The sequence below is a fragment of the Rhipicephalus microplus genome, chromosome X, assembly GCF_043290135.1.
Source record: "Rhipicephalus microplus isolate Deutch F79 chromosome X, USDA_Rmic, whole genome shotgun sequence".
Lineage (NCBI taxonomy): Eukaryota > Metazoa > Arthropoda > Arachnida > Ixodida > Ixodidae > Rhipicephalus > Rhipicephalus microplus.
In genome coordinates this window covers 74,625,205-74,644,316 of record NC_134710.1, presented here as the reverse complement: position 1 = coordinate 74,644,316, position 19,112 = coordinate 74,625,205, and the positions used below count along the sequence as shown (strand labels likewise).

The following is a 19,112-nucleotide window of genomic DNA, read 5'->3' as shown; positions in this document are numbered from 1 at the left end:
GAGCAAAGGAGGGGAAGGCGAAGAAAGATTGGAAAACAATCCCTGTAATATGGGAACAGATCAATAAGAAATGCAGCGCCCAACGTGCGGCTCGAACCTACGACCCTGAGATTAAAAGTCTCATGCTCTACCGACTGAGCTAGCCGGGCGGACAGTTCGCGTTTCAGTTTGCGTCATCCCGTGCGTTCATGGTCAGAAAGCTTAAGGCACAGAGCGAAAGAGAGGAAGGCGAAGGAAGATTGGAAAACAATCCGTGTAACATGGGAACAGATCAGTAAAAAAATGCAGCGCCCAACTTGGGGCTTGAACCAACGATTCTGAGATTAAAAGTCTCATGCTCTAGCGACTGAGCTAGCGAGGCGGACAGTACCTGTTTCAGTTTGCGTCATCCCGTGCGTTCATGGTCAGAAAGCTTAAGTCGCTGAGCGAAAGAGAGGAAGGCGAATGAAGATTAGAAAACAATCCGTGTAACAAGAGAACAGATCAGTAAAAAAAATGCAGTGCTCATCTTGGGGCTCGAACCCGCGGCCCTGAGATTATTAGTCTCATGCTCTACCAACTGAGCTAGCCGGGAGACAGCAACCGTTTCAGTTTGGTTCACCCCGTGTGTTAATGGTCAGAAAGATTAATTCAAAAAGCGAAGGAGAAGAAGGCAAAGAAAGATTGGAAAACAATCCGTGTAACAGGGGAACAGATCAGTAAAAAATGCAGTGCCCAACGTGGGGCTCGAACCCACGGCCCTGAGATTATTAGTCTCATGCTCTACCGACTGCGCTAGCCGGGCGGACAGCACCCGTTTCAGTTTGCGTCACCCCGTGCGTTGATGGTCAGAAAGCTTAAGTCAAAGAGCGAAGGGGAAGGAGGCGAAGAAAGATTGGAAAACAATCTGTGTAACATTGGAACAGATCAGTAAAAAAACCAGCGCCCAACGTGGGGCTGGTACCAACGACTCTGATATAAAAGCCTCATTCTCTACCAACTGCGCTAGCCGAGCAGACAGCACCCGTTTCAGCTTGCGTCATCTCGTGCGTTCATGGTCAGAAAGATTAAGTGAAACAGCGAAGGAGAGGAAGGCTTAGATAGATTGGAAAACAATCCGTGTAACATGGCAACAGATCAGTAAAAAATGCAGCGCCCAACGTGGGGCTCGAACCTACGACCTTGAGATTAAAAGTCTCAAGGTCTATGGACTGAGCTAGCCGGGCGGACAGTTCGCGTTTCAGTTTGCGTCATCCCGTGCGTTCATGGTCAGAAAGCTTAAGTCACAGAGCGAAAGAGAGGAAGGCGAAGGAAGATTGGAAAACAATCCGTGTAACATGGGAACAGATCAGTAAAAAAATGCAGCGCCCAACTTGGGGCTTGAACCAACGATTCTGAGAAATAAAGTCTCATGCTCTACCGACTGAGCTAGCCGGGCGGACAGTACCCGTTTCAGTTTGCGTCATTTCGTGTGTTCATGGTCAGAAAGATTAAGTGAAACAGCGAAGGAGAAGAAGGCGTAGATAAATTGGAAAACAATCCGTGTAACATGGCAACAGATCAGTAAAAAATGCAGTGCCCAACGTGGGGCTCGAACCTACGACCTTGAGATTAAAAGTCTCATGCTCTATGGACTGAGCTAGCCGGGCAGACGGCCCCCGTTTATGTTGCGTCACCCCGTTCGTTCATGGTCAAAAAGTTTAAGTCAAAGAGCAAAGGAGAGGAAGGCGAAGAAAGATTGGAAAACAATCCCTGTAATATGGGAACAGATCAATAAGAAATGCAGCGCCCAACGTGCGGCTCGAACTTACGACCCTGAGATTAAAAGTCTCATGCTCTACCGACTGAGCTAGCCGGGCGGACAGTTCGCGTTTCAGTTTGCGTCATCCCGTGCGTTCATGGTCAGAAAGCTTAAGTCACAGAGTGAAAGAGAGGAAGGCGAAGGAAGATTGGAAAACAATCCGTGTAACTTGGGAACAGATCAGTAAAAAAATGCAGCGCCCAACTTGGGGCTTGAACCAACGATTCTGAGATTAAAAGTCTCATGCTCTAGCGACTGAGCTAGCGAGGCGGACAGTACCCGTTTCAGTTTGCGTCATCCCGTGCGTTCATGGTCAGAAAGCTTAAGTCGCTGAGCGAAAGAGAGGAAGGCGAATGAAGATTAGAAAACAATCCGTGTAACAAGAGAACAGATCAGTAAGAAAATGCAGTGCTCATCTAGGGGCTCGAACCCGCGGCCCTGAGATTATTAGTCTCATGCTCTACCGACTGAGCTAGCCGGGCAGACAGCAACCGTTTCAGTTTGGTTCACCCCGTGTGTTAATGGTCAGAAAGATTAAGTCAAAGAGCGAAGGAGAAGAAGGCAAAGAAAGATTGGAAAACGATTCCTGTAACATGGGAAACGATCAGTAAAAAAATTCAGCGCCCAACGTGGGGCTCGAACCCACGACCGTGAGATTAAAAGTCTCATGCTCTACCGACTGAGCTAGCCGGGCAGCCCGCACCCGTTTCAGTTTGCTTCACCCCGTGTGTTCACGGTCAGAAAGATTAAGTCAAAAAGCGAAGGAGAGGAAGGCGAAGAAATATTGAAAAACAATTCCTGTAACATGGCAACAGATCAGTAAAAAATTTGGCGCCCATCGTGGGGCTCGAACCCACAACCCTGAGATTAAAAGTATCATGTTCTACCGACTGAGCTAGCCGGGCAGACAGTACCCGTTCCAGTTTGCGTAATCCCGTGCGTTCAAGGTCAGAAAGCTTAAGTCACAGAGCGAAAGAGAGGAAGGTGCAAGAAGATTGGAAAACAATCCGTGTAACATGGGCACAGATCAGTAAAAAAATGCAGCGCCCAACGTGGGGCTCGAATCCACGACCCTGAGATTATTAGTTTCATGCTCTACCGACTGAGCTAGCCGGGCGGACAGTACCCGTTTCAGTTTGCGTCATCTCGTGCATTCATGGTCAGAAAGATTAAGTCAAAAAGTAAAGGAGAGGAAGGCGAAAAAAGATTAGAAAACAATTCCTGTATTTTGGAAACAGATTAGTAACAAAATTCAGCGCCCAACGTTTGGCTCGAACTCACGACCCGGAGATTAAATGTCTCATGCTCTACCGACTGAGCTAGCCGGGCGGACAGTACCCGTTTCAGTTTGCGTCATCTTGTGCGTTCATGGTCAGAAAGCTTAAGTCGCAGAGCGAAAGAGAGGAAGGCGAATGAAGATTAGAAAACAATCCGTGTAACAAGAGAACAGATCAGTAAAAAAATGCAGTGCCCATCTTGGGACTCGAACACGCGGCCCTGAGATTATTAGTCTCATGCTCTACCGACTGAGCTAGCCGGGCAGACAGCAACCGTTTCAGTTTGGTTCACCCCGTGTGTTAATGGTCAGAAAGATTAAGTCAAAGAGCGAAGGAGAAGAAGGCAAAGAAAGATTGGAAAACGATTCCTGTAACATGGGAAACGATCAGTAAAAAAATTCAGCGCCCAACGTGGGGCTCGAACCCACGACCCTGAGATTAAAAGTCTCATGCTCTACCGACTGAGCTAGCCGGGCGGACAGTACGTGTTTCAGTTTGCGTCATCCCGTGCGTTCATGGTCAGAAAGCTTAAGTCACAGAGCGAAAAAGAGGAAGGCGAAGGAAGATTGGAAAACAATCCGTGTAACATGGGAACAGATCAGTAAAAAAAATGCAGCGCCCAACTTAGGGCTTGAACCAACGATTCTGAGATTAAAAGTCTCATGCTCTAGCGACTGAGCTAGCCGGGCGGACAGTACCCGTTTCAGTTTGCGTCATTTCGTGTGCTCATGGTCAGAAATCTTAAGTCACAGAGCGAAAGACAGGAAGGCGAAGGAAGATTGGAAAACAATCCGTGTAACAAGGGAACAGATGAGTAAAAAAATGCAGCGCCCAACTTGGGGCTGGGACCAACGACTCTGATATAAAAGCCTCATGCTCTACCAACTGAGCTAGCCGGGCAGCCCGCACCCGTTTCAGTTTGCTTCACCCCGTGTGTTCATGGTCAGAAAGATTAAGTCAAAAAGCGAAGGAGAGGAAGGCGAAGAAATATTGAAAAACAATTCCTGTAACATGGCAACAGATCAGTAAAAAATTTGGCGCCCATCGTGGGGCTCGAACCCACAACCCTGAGATTGAATGTATCATGCTCTACCGACTGAGCTAGCCGGGCAGACAGTACCCGTTCCAGTTTGCGTAATCCCGTGCGTTCAAGGTCAGAAAGCTTAAGTCACAGAGCGAAAGAGAGGAAGGTGCAAGAAGATTGGAAAACAATCCGTGTAACATGGGCACAGATCAGTAAAAAAATGCAGCGCCCAACGTGGGGCTCGAATCCACGACCCTGAGATTATTAGTTTCATGCTCTACCGACTGAGCTAGCCGGGCGGACAGTACCCGTTTCAGTTTGCGTCATCTCGTGCATTCATGGTCAGAAAGATTAAGTCAAAAAGTAAAGGAGAGGAAGGCGAAAAAAGATTAGAAAACAATTCCTGTAACTTGGAAACAGATTAGTAACAAAATTCAGCGCCCAACGTTTGGCTCGAACTCACGACCCGGAGATTAAATGTCTCATGCTCTACCGACTGAGCTAGCCGGGCGGACAGTACCCGTTTCAGTTTGCGTCATCTTGTGCGTTCATGGTCAGAAAGCTTAAGTCGCAGAGCGAAAGAGAGGAAGGCGAATGAAGATTAGAAAACAATCCGTGTAACAAGAGAACAGATCAGTAAAAAAATGCAGTGCCCATCTTGGGACTCGAACACGCGGCCCTGAGATTATTAGTCTCATGCTCTACCGACTGAGCTGGCCGGGCAGACAGCAACCGTTTCAGTTTCGTTCACCCCGTGTGTTAATGGCCGGAAAGATTAAGTCAAAGAGCGAAGGAGAAGAAGGCAAAGAAAGATTGGAAAACGATTCCTGTAACATGGGATACGATCAGTAAAAAAATTCAGCGCCCAACGTGGGGCTCGAACCCACGACCCTGAGAATAAAAGTCTCATGCTCTACCGACTGAGCTAGCCGGGCGGACAGTACGTGTTTCAGTTTGCGTCATCCCGTGCGTTCATGGTCAGAAAGCTTAAGTCACAGAGCGAAAAAGAGGAAGGCGAAGGAAGATTGGAAAACAATCCGTGTAACATGGGCACAGATCAGTAAAAAAATGCAGCGCCCAATATGGGGCTCGAACCCACGACCCTGAGATTAAAAGTCTCATGCTCCACCGACTGAGCTAGCCGGGCAGACAGCACCCGTTTCAGTTTGCGTCATCTCGTGCTTTCATGGTCAGAAAGATTAAGTGAAACAGCGAAGGAGAGGAAGGCGTAGATAGATTGGAAAACAATCCGTGTAACATGGCAACAAATCAGTAAAAAATGCAGCGCCCAACGTGGGGCTCGAACCGACGACCTTGAGATTAAAAGTCTCGAGCTCTATGGACTGAGCTAGCCGGGCAGATGGCCCCCGTTTATGTTGCGTCACCCCGTTCGTTCATGATCAAAAAGTTTAAGTCAAAGAGCGAAGGAGAGGAAGGCGAAGAAAGTCTCATGCTCTACCGACTGAGCTAGCCGGGCAGACAGGCCCTGTTTCAGTTTGCGTCACCCCATGCGTTCATGGTCAGAAAGCTTAAGTCGCAGAGCGAAAGAGAGGAAGGCGAATGAAGATTAGAAAACAATCCGTGTAACAAGAAAACAGATCAGTAAAAAAATGCAGTGCCCATCTTGGGACTCGAACCCGCGGCCCTGAGATTATTAGTCTCATGCTCTACCGACTGAGCTAGCCGGGCGGACAGTATTCGTTCGAGTTTGCGTCATCTCGTGCGTTCATGGTCAGAAAGATTAAGTCAAAGAGCGAAGGAGAGGAAGGCGAAGATATATTAGAAAACAATTCTTGTAACATGGCAACAGATCAGTAAAAAATGCAGCGCCCAACGTGGGGCTCGAACCCGCGGCCCTGAGATTATTAGTCTCATGCTCTACCGACTGAGCTAGCCAGGCGGACAGTACCCGTTTCAGTTTGCGTGATCTTGTGCGTTCATGGTCAGAGAGAATAAGTCAAAGAGCAAAGGAGGGGAAGGCGAAGAAAGATTGGAAAACAATCCCTGTAATATGGGAACAGATCAATAAGAAATGCAGCGCCCAACGTGCGGCTCGAACCTACGACCCTGAGATTAAAAGTCTCATGCTCTACCGACTGAGCTAGCCGGGCGGACAGTTCGCGTTTCAGTTTGCGTCATCCCGTGCGTTCATGGTCAGAAAGCTTAAGGCACAGAGCGAAAGAGAGGAAGGCGAAGGAAGATTGGAAAACAATCCGTGTAACATGGGAACAGATCAGTAAAAAAATGCAGCGCCCAACTTGGGGCTTGAACCAACGATTCTGAGATTAAAAGTCTCATGCTCTAGCGACTGAGCTAGCGAGGCGGACAGTACCTGTTTCAGTTTGCGTCATCCCGTGCGTTCATGGTCAGAAAGCTTAAGTCGCTGAGCGAAAGAGAGGAAGGCGAATGAAGATTAGAAAACAATCCGTGTAACAAGAGAACAGATCAGTAAAAAAAATGCAGTGCTCATCTTGGGGCTCGAACCCGCGGCCCTGAGATTATTAGTCTCATGCTCTACCAACTGAGCTAGCCGGGCAGACAGCAACCGTTTCAGTTTGGTTCACCCCGTGTGTTAATGGTCAGAAAGATTAATTCAAAGAGCGAAGGAGAAGAAGGCAAAGAAAGATTGGAAAACGATTCCTGTAACATGGGAAACGATCAGTAAAAAAAATCAGCGCCCAACGTGGGGCTCGAACCCGCGGCCCTGAGATTATTAGTCTCATGCTTTACCGACTGAGCTAGCCGGGCGGACAGTACCCGTTTCAGTTTGCGTAATCTCGTGCGTTCATGGTCAGAAAGATTAAGTCAAAGAGTGAAAGAGAGGAAGGCGAAGAAAAATTGGAAAACAATCCGTGTAACATGGGAACAGATCAGTAAAAAATGCAGTGCCCAACGTGGGGCTCGAACCCACGGCCCTGAGATTATTAGTCTCATGCTCTACCGACTGAGCTAGCCGGGCGGACAGCACCCGTTTCAGTTTGCGTCATCCCGTGCGTTCATGGTCAGAAAGCTTTAGTCACAGAGCGAAAGAGAGGAAGGCGAAGGAAGATTGGAAAACAATCCGTGTAACATGGGAACAGATCAGTAAAAAAATGCAGCGCCCAACTTGGGGCTTGAACCATCGATTCTGAGATTAAAAGTCTCATGCTCTACCGACTGAGCTAGCCGGGCGGACAGTACGTGTTTCAGTTTGCGTCATCCCGTGCGTTCATGGTCAGAAAGCTTAAGTCACAGAGCGAAAAAGAGGAAGGCGAAGGAAGATTGGAAAACAATCCGTGTAACATGGGAACAGATCAGTAAAAAAATGCAGCGCCCAACGTGGGGCTCGAACCCACGACCCTGAGAATAAAAGTCTCATGCTCTACCGACTAAGCTAGGCGGGCAGACAGCACCCCTTTCACTTTGCGTCCCCGCGTGCGTTCACGGTCATAAAGCTTAAGTCACAGAGCGAAAGAGAGGAAGGCGAAAGAAGTTTGGAAAACAATCCGTGTAACATGGGCACAGATCAGTAAAAAAATGCAGCGCCCAACGTGGGCGCTCGAACCCGCGGCCCTGAGATTATTAGTCTCATGCTTTACCGACTGAGCTAGCCGGGCGGACAGTGCCCATTTCAGTTTGCGTAATCTCGTGCGTTCATGGTCAGAAAGATTAAGTCAAAAAGTGAAGGAGAGGAAGGCGAAGAAAGATTGCAAAACAATCCGTGTAACATGGGAACAGATCAGAAAAAAATGCAGCGCCCAACGTGGGGCTCGAACCTACGACCTTGAGATTAAAAGTCTCATGCTCTATGGACTGAGCTAGCCGGGCAGACGGCCCCAATTTATGTTGCGTCACCCCGTTCGTTCATGGTCAAAAAGTTTAAGTCAAAGAGCAAAGGAGGGGAAGGCGAAGAAAGATTGGAAAACAATCCCTGTAATATGGGAACAGATTAGTAAAAAAATACAGCGCCCAACGTTTGGCTCGAACCAACGACCCTGAGATTAAAAGTCTCATGCTCTACCGACTGCGCTAGCCGGGCAGACAGCACCCGTTTCAGTTTGCGTCACCCCGTGCGTTGATGGTCAGAAAGCTTAAGTCAAAGAGCGAAGGGGAAGGAGGCGAAGAAAGATTGGAAAACAATCCGTGTAACATGGGAACAGATCAGTAAAAAAAACCAGCGCCCAACGTGGGGCTGGTACCAACGACTCTGATATAAAAGCCTCATGCTCTACCAACTGCGCTAGCCGAGCAGACAGCGCCCGTTTCAGTTTGCTTCACCCCGTGTGTTCATGGTCAGAAAGATTAAGTCAAAAAGCGAAGGAGAGGAAGGCGAAGAAATATTGGAAAACAATCCGTGTAACATGGGAACAGATCAGTAAAAAATGCAGCGCCCAACGTGGGGCTCGAACCCGTGGCCCTGAGAATATTAGTCTCATGCTCTACCGACTGAGCTAGCCGGGCGGACAGTACCCGTTTCAGTTTGTGTCATCTCGTGCGTTCATGGTCAGAAAGATTAAGTGAAAGAGTGAAGGAGAGGAAGGTAAGAAAGATTAGAAAACAATTCCTGTAACATGGCAACAGATTAGTAAAAAATTCAGCGCCCAACGTTTGGCTCGAACCCACGACCCTGAGATTAAAAGTCTCATGCTCTACCGACTGTGCTAGCCGGGCAGGCAGCACCCGTTTCAGTTTGCGTCACCCCGTGCGTTCATGGTGAAAAAGCTTAAGTCAAAGAGCGAAGGAGAGGGAGGCGAAGAAAGATTGGAAAACAATCCGTGTAACATGGGAACAGATCAGTAAAAAACCAGCGCCTAACGTGGGGCTCGAACCCACGACCCTAAGATTAAAAACCTCATGCTCTACCGACTGAGCTAGCCGGGCATACAGCACCCGTTTCAGTTTGCGTCCCTCCGTGCGTTCATGGTCAGAAAGCTTAAGTCAAAAAGTGAAGGAGAGGGAGGCGAAGAAAGATTGGAAAACAATCCGTGTAACATGAGAACAGATCGGTAAAAATAGCAGTGCCCAACGTGGAAACGAACCTACGACCTTGAGATTAAAAGTCTCATGCTCTACTGTCTGAGCTAGCCGGGCAGACAGCACCCGTTTTAATTTTCGTCACCCGTGCCTTCATGGTCAGAAAGCTTAAGACAAAGAGCGAAGGAGAGGGAGGCGAAGAAAGATTAGAAAACAATCCGTGTAACATGGGAACAGATCAGTAAAAAATGCAGCGCCCAACTTGGGGCTTGAACCAACGATTCTGAGATTAAAAGTCTCATGCTCTAGCGACTGAGCTAGCGAGGCGGACAGTACCCGTTTCAGTTTGCGTCATCCCGTGCGTTCATGGTCAGAAAGCTTAAGTCGCTGAGCGAAAGAGAGGAAGGCGAATGAAGATTAGAAAACAATCCGTGTAACAAGAGAACAGATCAGTAAAAAAATGCAGTGCTCATCTTGGGGCTCGAACCCGCGGCCCTGAGATTATTAGTCTCATGCTCTACCGACTGAGCTAGCCGGGCAGACAGCAACCGTTTCAGTTTGGTTCACCCCGTGTGTTAATGGTCAGAAAGATTAAGTCAAAGAGCGAAGGAGAAGAAGGCAAAGAAAGATTGGAAAACGATTCCTGTAACATGGGAAACGATCAGTAAAAAAATTAAGCGCCCAACGTGGGGCTCGAACCCGCGGCCCTGAGATTATTAGTCTCATGCTTCACCGACTGAGCTAGCCGGGCGGACAGTACCCGTTTCAGTTTGCGTAATCTCGTGCGTTCATGGTCAGAAAGATTAAGTCAAAGAGTGAAGGAGAGGAAGGCGAAGAAAGATTGGAAAACAATCCGTGTAACATGGGAACAGATCAGTAAAAAATGCAGTGCCCAACGTGGGGCTCGAACCCACGGCCCTGAGATTATTAGTCTCATGCTCTACCGACTGAGCTAGCCGGGCGGACAGCACCCGTTTCAGTTTGCGTCACCCCGTGCGTTGATGGTCAGAAAGCTTAAGTCAAAGAGCGAAGGGGAAGGAGGCGAAGAAAGATTGGAAAACAATCCGTGTAACATGGGAACAGATCAGTAAAAAAACCAGCGCCCAACGTGGGGCTGGTACCAACGACTCTGATATAAAAGCCTCATGCTCTACCAACTGCGCTAGCCGAGCAGACAGCACCCGTTTCAGCTTGCGTCATCTCGTGCGTTCATGGTCAGAAAGATTAAGTGAAACAGCGAAGGAGAGGAAGGCGTAGATAGATTGGAAAACAATCCGTGTAACATGGCAGCAGATCAGTAAAAAATGCAGCGCCCAACGTGGAACTCGAACCTACGACCTTGAGATTAAAAGTCTCATGCTCTATGGACTGAGCTAGCCGGGCGGACAGTTGGCGTTTCAGTTTGCGTCATCCCGTGCGTTCATGGTCAGAAAGCTTAAGTCACAGAGCGAAAGAGAGGAAGGCGAAGGAAGATTGGAAAACAATCCGTGTAACATGGGAACAGATCAGTAAAAAAATGCAGCGCCCAACTTGGGGCTTGAACCAACGATTCTGAGATTGAAAGTCTTAGCTCTACCGACTGAGCTAGCCGGGCGGACAGTACGTGTTTCAGTTTGCGTCATCCCGTGCGTTCGTGGTCAGAAAGCTTAAGTCACAGAGCGAAAAAGAGGAAGGCGAAGGAAGATTGGAAAACAATCCGTGTAACATGGGAACAGATCAGTAAAAAAATGCAGCGCCCAACGTGGGGCTCGAACCCACGACCCTGAGAATAAAAGTCTCATGCTCTACTGACTAAGCTAGCCGGGCAGACAGCACCCCTTTCACTTTGCGTCCCCGCGTGCGTTCACGGTCATAAAGCTTAAGTCACAGAGCGAAAGAGAGGAAGGCGAAAGAAGATTGGAAAACAATCCGTGTAACATGGGCACAGATCAGTAAAAAAATGCAGCGCCCAACGTGGGGCTCGAACCCGCGGCCCTGAGATTATTAGTCTCATGCTTTACCGACTGAGCTAGCCGGGCGGACAGTGCCCGTTTCAGTTTGCGTAATCTCGTGCGTTCATGGTCAGAAAGATTAAGTCAAAAAGTGAAGGAGAGGAAGGCGAAGAAAGATTGCAAAACAATCCGTGTAACATGGGAACAGATCAGTAAAAAATGCAGTGACCAACGTGGGGCTCGAACCCACGGCCCTGAGATTATTAGTCTCATGCTCTACCGACTGAGCTAGCCGGGCGGACAGTACCCGTTTCAGGTTGTGTCATCTCGTGCGTTCATGGTCAGAAAGATTAAGTCAAAGAGTGAAGGAGAGGAAGGTTAAAAAGATTAGAAAACAGTTCCTGTAACATGGCAACAGATTAGTAAAAAAATACAGCGCCCAACGTTTGGCTCGAACCGACGACCCTGAGATTAAAAGTCTCATGCTCTACCGACTGCGCTAGCCGGGCAGACAGCACCCGTTTCAGTTTGCGTCACCCCGTGCGTTGATGGTCAGAAAGCTTAAGTCAAAGAGCGAAGGGGAAGGAGGCGAAGAAAGATTGGAAAACAATCCGTGTAACATGGGAACAGATCAGTAAAAAAAACCAGCGCCCAACGCGGGGCTGGTACCAACGACTCTGATATAAAAGCCTCATGCTCTACCAACTGCGCTAGCCGAGCAGACAGCACCCGTTTCAGTTTGCTTCACCCCGTGTGTTCATGGTCAGAAAGATTAAGTCAAAAAGCGAAGGAGAGGAAGGCGAAGAAATATTGGAAAACAATCCGTGTAACATGGGAACAGATCAGTAAAAAAATGCAGCGCCCAACGTGGGGCTCGAACCCGCTGACCTGAGAATATTAGTCTCATGCTCTACCGACTGAGCTAGCCGGGCGGACAGCACCCGTTTCAGTTTTTGTCATCTCGTGCGTTCATGGTCAGAAAGATTAAGTCAAAGAGTGAAGGAGAGGAAGGTAAGAAAGATTAGAAAACAATTTCTGTAACATGGCAACAGATTAGTAAAAAAATTCAGCGCCCAACGTTTGGCTCGAACCCACGACCCTGAGATTAAAAGCCTCATGCTCTACCGACTGAGCTAGCCGGGCAGCCAGCGCCCGTTTCAGTTTGCGTCCCTCCGTGCGTTCATGGTCAGAAAGCTTAAGTCAAAAAGCGAAGGAGAGGGAGGCGAAGAAAGATTGGAATTCAATCCGTGTAACATGAGAAGAGATCATTAAAAGAAGCAGTGCCCAACGTGGAAACGAACCTACGACCTTGAGATTAAAAGCCTCATGCTCTATTAACTGAGCTAGCTGGGCAGACGGCCCCCGTTTATGTTGCGTCACCCCGTCCGTTCGTGGTCAAAAAGTTTAGGTCAAAGAGCGAAGGAGAGGGAGGCGAAGAAAGATTGGAAAACAATCCGTGTAATAAGGCTACAGATCAATAAAAAATGCAGCGCCCAACGTGGGGCTTTAACCCACGACCCTGAGATTAAGATTCTCATGCTCTACCGACTGAGCTAGCCGGGCGGACAGTACGCGTTTCAGTTTGCGTCCCCCCGTGCGTTCATGGTCATAAAGCTTAAGTCACAGAGCGAAAGAGAGGAAGGCGAAAGAAGATTGGAAAACAATCCGTGTAACATGGGAACAGATCAGTAAAAATTGCCGCGCCCAACTTGGGGCTTGAACCAACGATTCTGAGATTAAAAGTCTCATGCTCTAGCGACTGAGCTAGCGAGGCGGACAGTACCCGTTTCAGTTTGCGTCATCCCGTGCGTTCATGGTCAGAAAGCTTAAGTCGCTGAGCGAAAGAGAGGAAGGCGAATGAAGATCAGAAAACAATCCGTGTAACAAGAGAACAGATCAGTGAAAAAATGCAGTGCTCATCTTGGGGCTCGAACCCGCGGCCCTGAGATTATTAGTCTCATGCTCTACCGACTGAGCTAGCCGGGCAGACAGCAACCGTTACAGTTTGGTTCACCCCGTGTGTTAATGGTGAGAAAGATTAAGTCAAAGAGTGAAGGAGAAGAAGGCAAAGAAAGATTGGAAAACGATTCCTGTAACATGGGAAACGATCAGTAAAAAAATTCAGCGCCCAACGTGGGGCTCGAACCCACGACCCTGAGATTAAAAGTCTCATGCTCTACCGACTGAGCTAGCCGGGCGGACAGTACGTGTTTCAGTTTGCGTCATCCCGTGCGTTCATGGTCAGAAAGCTTAAGTCACAGAGCGAAAAAGAGGAAGGCGAAGGAAGATTGGAAAACAATCCGTGTAACATGGGAACAGATCAGTAAAAAAAAATGCAGCGCCCAACTTAGGGCTTGAACCAACGATTCTGAGATTAAAAGTCTCATGCTCTAGCGACTGAGCTAGCCGGGCAGACAGTACCCGTTCCAGTTTGCGTAATCCCGTGCGTTCAAGGTCAGAAAGCTTAAGTCACAGAGCGAAAGAGAGGAAGGCGCAAGAAGATTGGAAAACAATCCGTGTAACATGGGCACAGATCAGTAAAAAAATGCAGCGCCCAACGTGGGGCTCGAATCCACGACCCTGAGATTATTAGTTTCATGCTCTACCGACTGAGCTAGCCGGGCGGACAGTACCCGTTTCAGTTTGCGTCATCTCGTGCGTTCATGGTCAGAAAGATTAAGTCAAAAAGTAAAGGAGAGGAAGGCGAAAAAAGATTAGAAAACAATTCCTGTAACTTGGAAACAGATTAGTAACAAAATTCAGCGCCCAACGTTTGGCTCGAACCCACGACCCTGAGAATAAAAGTCTCATGCTCTACCGACTGAGCTAGCCGGGCGGACAGTACGTGTTTCAGTTTGCGTCATCCCGTGCGTTCATGGTCAGAAAGCTTAAGTCACAGAGCGAAAAAGAGGAAGGCGAAGGAAGATTGGAAAACAATCCGTGTAACATGGGCACAGATCAGTAAAAAAATGCAGCCCCCAATGTGGGGCTCGAACCCACGACCCTGAGATTAAAAGTCTCATGCTCTACCGACTGAGCTAGCCGGGCAGACAGCACCCCTTTCAGTTTGCGTCATCTCGTGCTTTCATGGTCAGAAAGATTAAGTGAAACAGCGAAGGAGAGGAAGGCGTAGATAGATTGGAAAACAATCCGTGTAACATGGCAACAGATCAGTAAAAAATGCAGCGCCCAACGTGGGGCTCGAACCTACGACCTTGAGATTAAAAGTCTCGAGCTCTATGGACTGAGCTAGCCGGGCAGACGGCCCCCGTTTATGTTGCGTCACCCCGTTCGTTCATGATCAAAAAGTTTAAGTCAAAGAGCGAAGGAGAGGAAGGCGAAGAAAGATTGGAAAACAATCCCTGTAATATGGGAACAGATCAATAAGAAATGCAGCGCCCAACGTGCGGCTCGAACCTACGACCCTGAGATTAAAAGTCTCATGCTCTACCGACTGAGTTAGCCGGGCAGACAGTACCCGTTCCAGTTTGCGTAATCCCGTGCGTTCAAGGTCAGAAAGCTTAAGTCACAGCGCGAAAGAGAGGAAGGCGCAAGAAGATTGGAAAACAATCCGTGTAACATGGCCACAGATCAGTAAAAAAATGCAGCGCCCAACGTGGGGCTCGAATCTACGACCCTGAGATTATAAGTTTCATGCTCTACCGACTGAGCTAGCCGGGCGGACAGTGCCCGTTTCAGTTTGCGTCATCTCGTGAATTCATGGTCAGAAAGATTAAGTCAAAAAGTAAAGGAGAGCAAGGCGAAAAAAGATTAGAAAACAATTCCTGTAACTTGGAAACAGATTAGTAACAAAATTCAGCGCCCAACGTTTGGCTCGAACCCACGACCCTCAGATTAAATGTCTCATGCTCTACCGACTGAGCTAGCCGCGCAGACAGCACCCGTTTCAGTTTGCGTCACCCCGTGCGTTCATGGTCATAAAGCTTAAGTCAAAGAACGAAGGAGAAGGAGGCGAAGAAAGATAGGAAAACTATTCCTGTAACATGGGAACAGATCAGTGAAAAAATTCAGCGTCCAATGTGGGGCTTGAACCCAAGAGCCTGAGATTAAAAGTCTCATGCTCTACCGACTGAGCTAGCCGGGCAGACAGGCCCTGTTTCAGTTTGCGTCACCCCATGCGTTCATGGTCAGAAAGTTTAAGTCAAAGAGCGAAGGAGAGGAAGGCGAAGAAAGATCGGAGAACAATCCGTAGAACAGATAAATAAAAAAGTGCAGCGCCAAACGTGGGGCTTGAACCCACGACTCTAAGGTCAAAAGTCTCATGCTTTACCGGCTGAGCTAGCCGGGCAGACAGCACCGGTTTCAGTTTGCGTCATCTTGTGCGTTCATGGTCAGAAAGAATAAGTCAAACAGCGAAGGAGAGGAAGGCGTAGATAGATTGGAAAACAATCCGTGTAACATGGGAACAGATCAGTAAAAAAAATGCAGCGCCCAACTTGAAGCTTGAACCAACGATTCTGAGAATAAACGTCTCATGCTCTAGCGACTGAGCTAGCCGGGCGGACAGTACCGGTTTAAGTTTGCGTCATCCCGTGCGTTCATGGTCAGAAAGCTTAAGTCGCAGAGCGAAAAAGAGGAAGCCGAAGAAATATTGGAAAACAATTCCTGTAACATGGCAACAGATTAGTAAAAAAATTCAGCGCCCAACGTTTGGCTCGAAAACACGACCCGGAGATTAAATGTCTCATGCTCTACCGACTGAGCTAGCCGGGCGGACAGTACCCGTTTCAGTTTGCGTCATCTTGTGCGTTCATGGTCAGAGAGAATAAGTCAAAGAGTGAAGGAGAGGAAGGCGAAGAAAGATTAGAAAACAATTGCTGTAACATGGCAACACATTAGTAAAAAACGCAGCGCCCATCTTGGGGCTCGAACCCGCGGCACTGATATTATTAGTCTCATGCTCTACCGACTGAGCTAGCCGGGCGGACAGTATTCGTTTCAGTTTGCGTCATCTCGTGCGTTCATGGTCAGAAAGATTAAGTCAAAGAGCGAAAGAGAGGAAGGCGAAGAAATATTGGAAAACAATTCCTGTAACATGGCATCAGATCAGTAAAAAATGCAGCGCCCAACGTGGGGCTCGAACCGCGGCCCTGAGATTATTAGTCTTATGCTCTACCAACTGAGCTAGCCGGGCAGACAGTACCTGTTTCAGTTTGCGTAATCCCGTGCGTTCATGGTCAGAGAGCGAAAGAGAGGAAGGCGCAAGAAGATTGGAAAACAATCCGTGTAACATGGGCACAGATCAGTAAAAAAATGCAGCGCCCAATTAGGGGCTCGAACCCACGACCCTGAGATTAAAAGTCTCATGCTCTACCGACTGAGCTGGCCGGGCAGACAGCACCAGTTTCAGTTTGCGCCATCTCGTGCGTTCATGGTCAGAAAGATTAAGTGAAACAGCGAAGGAGAGGAAGGCGTAGATAGATTGGAAAACAATCCGTGTAACATGGCAACAGATCAGTAAAAAATGCAGCGCCCAACGTGGGGCTCGAACCTACGACCTTGAGATTAAAAGTCTCATGCTCTATGGACTGAGCTAGCCGGGCAGACGGCCCCCGTTTATGTTGCGTCACCCCGTTCGTTCATGGTCAAAAAGTTTAAGTCAAAGAGCAAAGGAGGGGAAGGCGAAGAAAGATTGGAAAACAATCCCTGTAATATGGGAACAGATCAATAAGAAATGCAGCGCCCAACGTGCGGCTCGAACCTACGACCCTGAGATTAAAAGTCTCATGCTCTACCGACTGAGCTAGCCGGGCGGACAGTTCGCGTTTCAGTTTGCGTCATCCCGTGCGTTCATGGTCAGAAAGCTTAAGGCACAGAGCGAAAGAGAGGAAGGCGAAGGAAGATTGGAAAACAATCCGTGTAACATGGGAAAAGATCAGTAAAAAAAAGCAGCGCCCAACTTGGGGCTTGAACCAACGATTCTGAGATTAAAAGTCTCATGCTCTAGCGACTGAGCTAGCGAGGCGGACAGTACCTGTTTCAGTTTGCGTCATCCCGTGCGTTCATGGTCAGAAAGCTTAGGTCGCTGAGCGAAAGAGAGGAAGGCGAATGAAGATTAGAAAACAATCCGTGTAACAAGAGAACAGATCAGTAAAAAAAATGCAGTGCTCATCTTGGGGCTCGAACCCGCGGCCCTGAGATTATTAGTCTCATGCTCTACCGACTGAGCTAGCCGGGCAGACAGCAACCGTTTCAGTTTGGTTCACCCCGTGTGTTAATGGTCAGAAAGATTAAGTCAAAGAGCGAAGGAGAAGAAGGCAAAGAAAGATTGGAAAACGATTCCTGTAACATGGGAAACGATCAGTAAAAAAATTCAGCGCCCAACGTGGGGCTCGAACCCGCGGCCCTGAGATTATTAGTCTCATGCTTTACCGACTGAGCTAGGCGGGCGGACAGTACCCGTTTCAGTTTTCGTAATCTCGTGCGTTCATGGTCAGAAAGATTAAGTCAAAGAGTGAAGGAGAGGAAGGCGAAGAAAGATTGAAAAACAATCCGTGTAACATGGGAACAGATCAGTAAAAAATGCAGTGCCCAACGTGGGGCTCGAACCCACGGCCCTGAGATTATTAGTCTCATGCTCTACCGACTGAGCTAGCAGGGCGGACAGCACCCGTTTCAGTTTGCGTCACCCCGTGCGTTGATGGTCAGAAAGCTTAAGTCAAAGAGCGAAGGGGAAGGAGGCGAAGAAAGATTGGAAAACAATCCGTGTAACATGGGAACAGATCAGTAAAAAAACCAGCGCCCAACGTGGGGCTGGTACCAACGACTCTGATATAAAAGCCTCATGCTCTACCAACTGCGCTAGCCGAGCAGACAGCACCCGTTTCAGTTTGCGTCATCTCATGCGTTCATGGTCAGAAAGATTAAGTGAAACAGCGAAGGAGAGGAAGGCGTAGATAGATTGCAAAAACAATCCGTGTAACATGGCAACAGATCAGTAAAAAATGCAGCGCCCAACGTGGGGCTCGAACCTACGACCTTGAGATTAAAAGTCTCATGCTCTATGGACTGAGCTAGCCGGGCGGACAGTTCGCGTTTCAGTTTGCGTCATCCCGTGCGTTCATGGTCAGAAAGCTTAAGTCACAGAGCGAAAGAGAGGAAAACGAAGGAAGATTGGAAAACAATCCGTGTAACATGGGAACAGATCAGTAAAAAAATGCAGCGCCCAACTTGGGGCTTGAACCAACGATTCTGAGATTAAAAGTCTCATGCTCTACCGACTGAGCTAGCCGGGCGGACAGTACGTGTTTCAGTTTGCGTCATCCCGTGCGTTCATGGTCAGAAAGCTTAAGTCACAGAGCGAAAAAGAGGAAGGCGAAGGAAGATTGGAAAACACTCCGTGTAACATGGGAACAGATCAGTAAAAAAATGCAGCGCCCAACGTGGGGCTCGAACCCACGACCCTGAGAATAAAAGTCTCATGCTCTACCGACTAAGCTAGCCGGGCAGACAGCACCCCTTTCACTTTGCGTCCCCGCGTGCGTTCACGGTCATAAAGCTTAAGTCACAGAGCGAAAGAGAGGAAGGCGAAAGAAGATTGGAAAACAATCCGTGTAACATGGGCACAGATCAGTAAAAAAATGCAGCGCCCAACGAGGGGCTCGAACCCGCGGCCCTGAGATTATTAGTCTCATGCTTTACCGACTGAGCTAGCCGGGCGGACAGTACCCGTTTCAGTTTGCGTAATCTCGTGCGTTCATGGTCAGATAGATTAAGTCAAAAAGTGAAGGAGAGGAAGGCGAAGAAAGATTGCAAAACAATCCGTGTAACATGGGAACAGATCAGTAAAAAATGCAGTGCCCAACGTGGGGCTCGAACCCACGGCCCTGAGATTATTAGTCTCAAGCTCTACCGACTAGCTAGCCGGGCGGACAGTACCCGTTTCAGTTTGTGTCATCTCGTGCGTTCATGGTCAGAAAGATTAAGTCAAAGAGTGAAGGAGAGGAAGGTTAAAAAGATTAGAAAACAATTCCTGTAACATGGCAACAGATTAGTAAAAAAATACAGCGCCCAACGTTTGGCTCGAACCGACGACCCTGAGATTAAAAGTCTCATGCTCTACCGACTGCGCTAGCCGGGCAGACAGCACCCGTTTCAGTTTGCGTCACCCCGTGCGTTGATGGTCA

The 19,112-nt window shown here is 48.4% G+C and overlaps 1 protein-coding gene and 60 non-coding genes across 61 annotated transcripts in view; all 61 read right to left on the bottom strand.

Annotated features, from left to right (window-relative positions):
• LOC119176671 (unextended protein) overlaps window positions 1–19,112 on the bottom strand; it is a 418,752-nt gene that overhangs the window by 193,392 nt on the left and 206,248 nt on the right. The gene's annotated exons all lie outside the window — the stretch shown is intronic.
• On the bottom strand, window positions 77–149 carry TRNAK-UUU (transfer RNA lysine (anticodon UUU)). The gene has a single exon. It is a non-coding gene; the product is annotated as a tRNA-Lys (tRNA).
• On the bottom strand, window positions 712–784 carry TRNAI-AAU (transfer RNA isoleucine (anticodon AAU)). Its single transcript has one exon. It is a non-coding gene; the product is annotated as a tRNA-Ile (tRNA).
• On the bottom strand, window positions 1,133–1,205 carry TRNAK-UUU (transfer RNA lysine (anticodon UUU)). The gene has a single exon. It is a non-coding gene; the product is annotated as a tRNA-Lys (tRNA).
• Window positions 1,556–1,628, bottom strand: TRNAK-UUU (transfer RNA lysine (anticodon UUU)). Its single transcript has one exon. It is a non-coding gene; the product is annotated as a tRNA-Lys (tRNA).
• On the bottom strand, window positions 1,766–1,838 carry TRNAK-UUU (transfer RNA lysine (anticodon UUU)). Its single transcript has one exon. It is a non-coding gene; the product is annotated as a tRNA-Lys (tRNA).
• On the bottom strand, window positions 2,402–2,474 carry TRNAK-UUU (transfer RNA lysine (anticodon UUU)). Its single transcript has one exon. It is a non-coding gene; the product is annotated as a tRNA-Lys (tRNA).
• Window positions 2,613–2,685, bottom strand: TRNAK-UUU (transfer RNA lysine (anticodon UUU)). Its single transcript has one exon. It is a non-coding gene; the product is annotated as a tRNA-Lys (tRNA).
• TRNAI-AAU (transfer RNA isoleucine (anticodon AAU)) lies at window positions 2,825–2,897 on the bottom strand. The gene has a single exon. It is a non-coding gene; the product is annotated as a tRNA-Ile (tRNA).
• On the bottom strand, window positions 3,461–3,533 carry TRNAK-UUU (transfer RNA lysine (anticodon UUU)). Its single transcript has one exon. It is a non-coding gene; the product is annotated as a tRNA-Lys (tRNA).
• On the bottom strand, window positions 4,096–4,168 carry TRNAE-UUC (transfer RNA glutamic acid (anticodon UUC)). Its single transcript has one exon. It is a non-coding gene; the product is annotated as a tRNA-Glu (tRNA).
• On the bottom strand, window positions 4,308–4,380 carry TRNAI-AAU (transfer RNA isoleucine (anticodon AAU)). Its single transcript has one exon. It is a non-coding gene; the product is annotated as a tRNA-Ile (tRNA).
• Window positions 4,944–5,016, bottom strand: TRNAK-UUU (transfer RNA lysine (anticodon UUU)). Its single transcript has one exon. It is a non-coding gene; the product is annotated as a tRNA-Lys (tRNA).
• Window positions 5,156–5,228, bottom strand: TRNAK-UUU (transfer RNA lysine (anticodon UUU)). The gene has a single exon. It is a non-coding gene; the product is annotated as a tRNA-Lys (tRNA).
• TRNAE-UUC (transfer RNA glutamic acid (anticodon UUC)) lies at window positions 5,367–5,558 on the bottom strand. Its single transcript has 2 exons — window positions 5,522–5,558; window positions 5,367–5,402 (listed from the first exon to the last, which is right to left on the bottom strand). It is a non-coding gene; the product is annotated as a tRNA-Glu (tRNA).
• On the bottom strand, window positions 5,698–5,770 carry TRNAI-AAU (transfer RNA isoleucine (anticodon AAU)). Its single transcript has one exon. It is a non-coding gene; the product is annotated as a tRNA-Ile (tRNA).
• Window positions 5,909–5,981, bottom strand: TRNAI-AAU (transfer RNA isoleucine (anticodon AAU)). Its single transcript has one exon. It is a non-coding gene; the product is annotated as a tRNA-Ile (tRNA).
• On the bottom strand, window positions 6,120–6,192 carry TRNAK-UUU (transfer RNA lysine (anticodon UUU)). Its single transcript has one exon. It is a non-coding gene; the product is annotated as a tRNA-Lys (tRNA).
• TRNAI-AAU (transfer RNA isoleucine (anticodon AAU)) lies at window positions 6,545–6,617 on the bottom strand. Its single transcript has one exon. It is a non-coding gene; the product is annotated as a tRNA-Ile (tRNA).
• Window positions 6,757–6,829, bottom strand: TRNAI-AAU (transfer RNA isoleucine (anticodon AAU)). Its single transcript has one exon. It is a non-coding gene; the product is annotated as a tRNA-Ile (tRNA).
• Window positions 6,968–7,040, bottom strand: TRNAI-AAU (transfer RNA isoleucine (anticodon AAU)). The gene has a single exon. It is a non-coding gene; the product is annotated as a tRNA-Ile (tRNA).
• On the bottom strand, window positions 7,392–7,464 carry TRNAK-UUU (transfer RNA lysine (anticodon UUU)). The gene has a single exon. It is a non-coding gene; the product is annotated as a tRNA-Lys (tRNA).
• On the bottom strand, window positions 7,604–7,677 carry TRNAI-AAU (transfer RNA isoleucine (anticodon AAU)). The gene has a single exon. It is a non-coding gene; the product is annotated as a tRNA-Ile (tRNA).
• Window positions 7,816–7,888, bottom strand: TRNAK-UUU (transfer RNA lysine (anticodon UUU)). The gene has a single exon. It is a non-coding gene; the product is annotated as a tRNA-Lys (tRNA).
• On the bottom strand, window positions 8,027–8,099 carry TRNAK-UUU (transfer RNA lysine (anticodon UUU)). The gene has a single exon. It is a non-coding gene; the product is annotated as a tRNA-Lys (tRNA).
• Window positions 8,449–8,521, bottom strand: TRNAI-AAU (transfer RNA isoleucine (anticodon AAU)). Its single transcript has one exon. It is a non-coding gene; the product is annotated as a tRNA-Ile (tRNA).
• Window positions 8,659–8,731, bottom strand: TRNAK-UUU (transfer RNA lysine (anticodon UUU)). The gene has a single exon. It is a non-coding gene; the product is annotated as a tRNA-Lys (tRNA).
• On the bottom strand, window positions 8,869–8,941 carry TRNAK-UUU (transfer RNA lysine (anticodon UUU)). Its single transcript has one exon. It is a non-coding gene; the product is annotated as a tRNA-Lys (tRNA).
• On the bottom strand, window positions 9,501–9,573 carry TRNAI-AAU (transfer RNA isoleucine (anticodon AAU)). The gene has a single exon. It is a non-coding gene; the product is annotated as a tRNA-Ile (tRNA).
• Window positions 9,713–9,785, bottom strand: TRNAI-AAU (transfer RNA isoleucine (anticodon AAU)). The gene has a single exon. It is a non-coding gene; the product is annotated as a tRNA-Ile (tRNA).
• On the bottom strand, window positions 9,924–9,996 carry TRNAI-AAU (transfer RNA isoleucine (anticodon AAU)). Its single transcript has one exon. It is a non-coding gene; the product is annotated as a tRNA-Ile (tRNA).
• TRNAK-UUU (transfer RNA lysine (anticodon UUU)) lies at window positions 10,345–10,417 on the bottom strand. Its single transcript has one exon. It is a non-coding gene; the product is annotated as a tRNA-Lys (tRNA).
• On the bottom strand, window positions 10,768–10,840 carry TRNAK-UUU (transfer RNA lysine (anticodon UUU)). Its single transcript has one exon. It is a non-coding gene; the product is annotated as a tRNA-Lys (tRNA).
• TRNAI-AAU (transfer RNA isoleucine (anticodon AAU)) lies at window positions 10,980–11,052 on the bottom strand. The gene has a single exon. It is a non-coding gene; the product is annotated as a tRNA-Ile (tRNA).
• Window positions 11,191–11,263, bottom strand: TRNAI-AAU (transfer RNA isoleucine (anticodon AAU)). The gene has a single exon. It is a non-coding gene; the product is annotated as a tRNA-Ile (tRNA).
• Window positions 11,402–11,474, bottom strand: TRNAK-UUU (transfer RNA lysine (anticodon UUU)). The gene has a single exon. It is a non-coding gene; the product is annotated as a tRNA-Lys (tRNA).
• TRNAI-AAU (transfer RNA isoleucine (anticodon AAU)) lies at window positions 11,825–11,897 on the bottom strand. The gene has a single exon. It is a non-coding gene; the product is annotated as a tRNA-Ile (tRNA).
• TRNAK-UUU (transfer RNA lysine (anticodon UUU)) lies at window positions 12,036–12,108 on the bottom strand. Its single transcript has one exon. It is a non-coding gene; the product is annotated as a tRNA-Lys (tRNA).
• TRNAK-CUU (transfer RNA lysine (anticodon CUU)) lies at window positions 12,456–12,528 on the bottom strand. The gene has a single exon. It is a non-coding gene; the product is annotated as a tRNA-Lys (tRNA).
• TRNAI-AAU (transfer RNA isoleucine (anticodon AAU)) lies at window positions 12,879–12,951 on the bottom strand. Its single transcript has one exon. It is a non-coding gene; the product is annotated as a tRNA-Ile (tRNA).
• TRNAK-UUU (transfer RNA lysine (anticodon UUU)) lies at window positions 13,091–13,163 on the bottom strand. Its single transcript has one exon. It is a non-coding gene; the product is annotated as a tRNA-Lys (tRNA).
• Window positions 13,517–13,589, bottom strand: TRNAI-AAU (transfer RNA isoleucine (anticodon AAU)). Its single transcript has one exon. It is a non-coding gene; the product is annotated as a tRNA-Ile (tRNA).
• On the bottom strand, window positions 13,729–13,801 carry TRNAK-UUU (transfer RNA lysine (anticodon UUU)). The gene has a single exon. It is a non-coding gene; the product is annotated as a tRNA-Lys (tRNA).
• TRNAK-UUU (transfer RNA lysine (anticodon UUU)) lies at window positions 13,939–14,013 on the bottom strand. Its single transcript has one exon. It is a non-coding gene; the product is annotated as a tRNA-Lys (tRNA).
• TRNAK-UUU (transfer RNA lysine (anticodon UUU)) lies at window positions 14,152–14,224 on the bottom strand. The gene has a single exon. It is a non-coding gene; the product is annotated as a tRNA-Lys (tRNA).
• Window positions 14,362–14,434, bottom strand: TRNAK-UUU (transfer RNA lysine (anticodon UUU)). Its single transcript has one exon. It is a non-coding gene; the product is annotated as a tRNA-Lys (tRNA).
• On the bottom strand, window positions 14,574–14,646 carry TRNAI-UAU (transfer RNA isoleucine (anticodon UAU)). The gene has a single exon. It is a non-coding gene; the product is annotated as a tRNA-Ile (tRNA).
• Window positions 14,998–15,070, bottom strand: TRNAK-UUU (transfer RNA lysine (anticodon UUU)). The gene has a single exon. It is a non-coding gene; the product is annotated as a tRNA-Lys (tRNA).
• TRNAI-AAU (transfer RNA isoleucine (anticodon AAU)) lies at window positions 16,049–16,120 on the bottom strand. The gene has a single exon. It is a non-coding gene; the product is annotated as a tRNA-Ile (tRNA).
• Window positions 16,246–16,318, bottom strand: TRNAK-UUU (transfer RNA lysine (anticodon UUU)). The gene has a single exon. It is a non-coding gene; the product is annotated as a tRNA-Lys (tRNA).
• TRNAK-UUU (transfer RNA lysine (anticodon UUU)) lies at window positions 16,457–16,529 on the bottom strand. Its single transcript has one exon. It is a non-coding gene; the product is annotated as a tRNA-Lys (tRNA).
• On the bottom strand, window positions 16,667–16,739 carry TRNAK-UUU (transfer RNA lysine (anticodon UUU)). The gene has a single exon. It is a non-coding gene; the product is annotated as a tRNA-Lys (tRNA).
• On the bottom strand, window positions 17,092–17,164 carry TRNAI-AAU (transfer RNA isoleucine (anticodon AAU)). The gene has a single exon. It is a non-coding gene; the product is annotated as a tRNA-Ile (tRNA).
• On the bottom strand, window positions 17,304–17,376 carry TRNAI-AAU (transfer RNA isoleucine (anticodon AAU)). The gene has a single exon. It is a non-coding gene; the product is annotated as a tRNA-Ile (tRNA).
• On the bottom strand, window positions 17,515–17,587 carry TRNAI-AAU (transfer RNA isoleucine (anticodon AAU)). Its single transcript has one exon. It is a non-coding gene; the product is annotated as a tRNA-Ile (tRNA).
• On the bottom strand, window positions 17,937–18,009 carry TRNAK-UUU (transfer RNA lysine (anticodon UUU)). The gene has a single exon. It is a non-coding gene; the product is annotated as a tRNA-Lys (tRNA).
• Window positions 18,149–18,221, bottom strand: TRNAK-UUU (transfer RNA lysine (anticodon UUU)). Its single transcript has one exon. It is a non-coding gene; the product is annotated as a tRNA-Lys (tRNA).
• On the bottom strand, window positions 18,361–18,433 carry TRNAK-UUU (transfer RNA lysine (anticodon UUU)). Its single transcript has one exon. It is a non-coding gene; the product is annotated as a tRNA-Lys (tRNA).
• Window positions 18,573–18,645, bottom strand: TRNAI-AAU (transfer RNA isoleucine (anticodon AAU)). The gene has a single exon. It is a non-coding gene; the product is annotated as a tRNA-Ile (tRNA).
• Window positions 18,784–18,855, bottom strand: TRNAI-AAU (transfer RNA isoleucine (anticodon AAU)). Its single transcript has one exon. It is a non-coding gene; the product is annotated as a tRNA-Ile (tRNA).
• Window positions 18,994–19,066, bottom strand: TRNAK-UUU (transfer RNA lysine (anticodon UUU)). Its single transcript has one exon. It is a non-coding gene; the product is annotated as a tRNA-Lys (tRNA).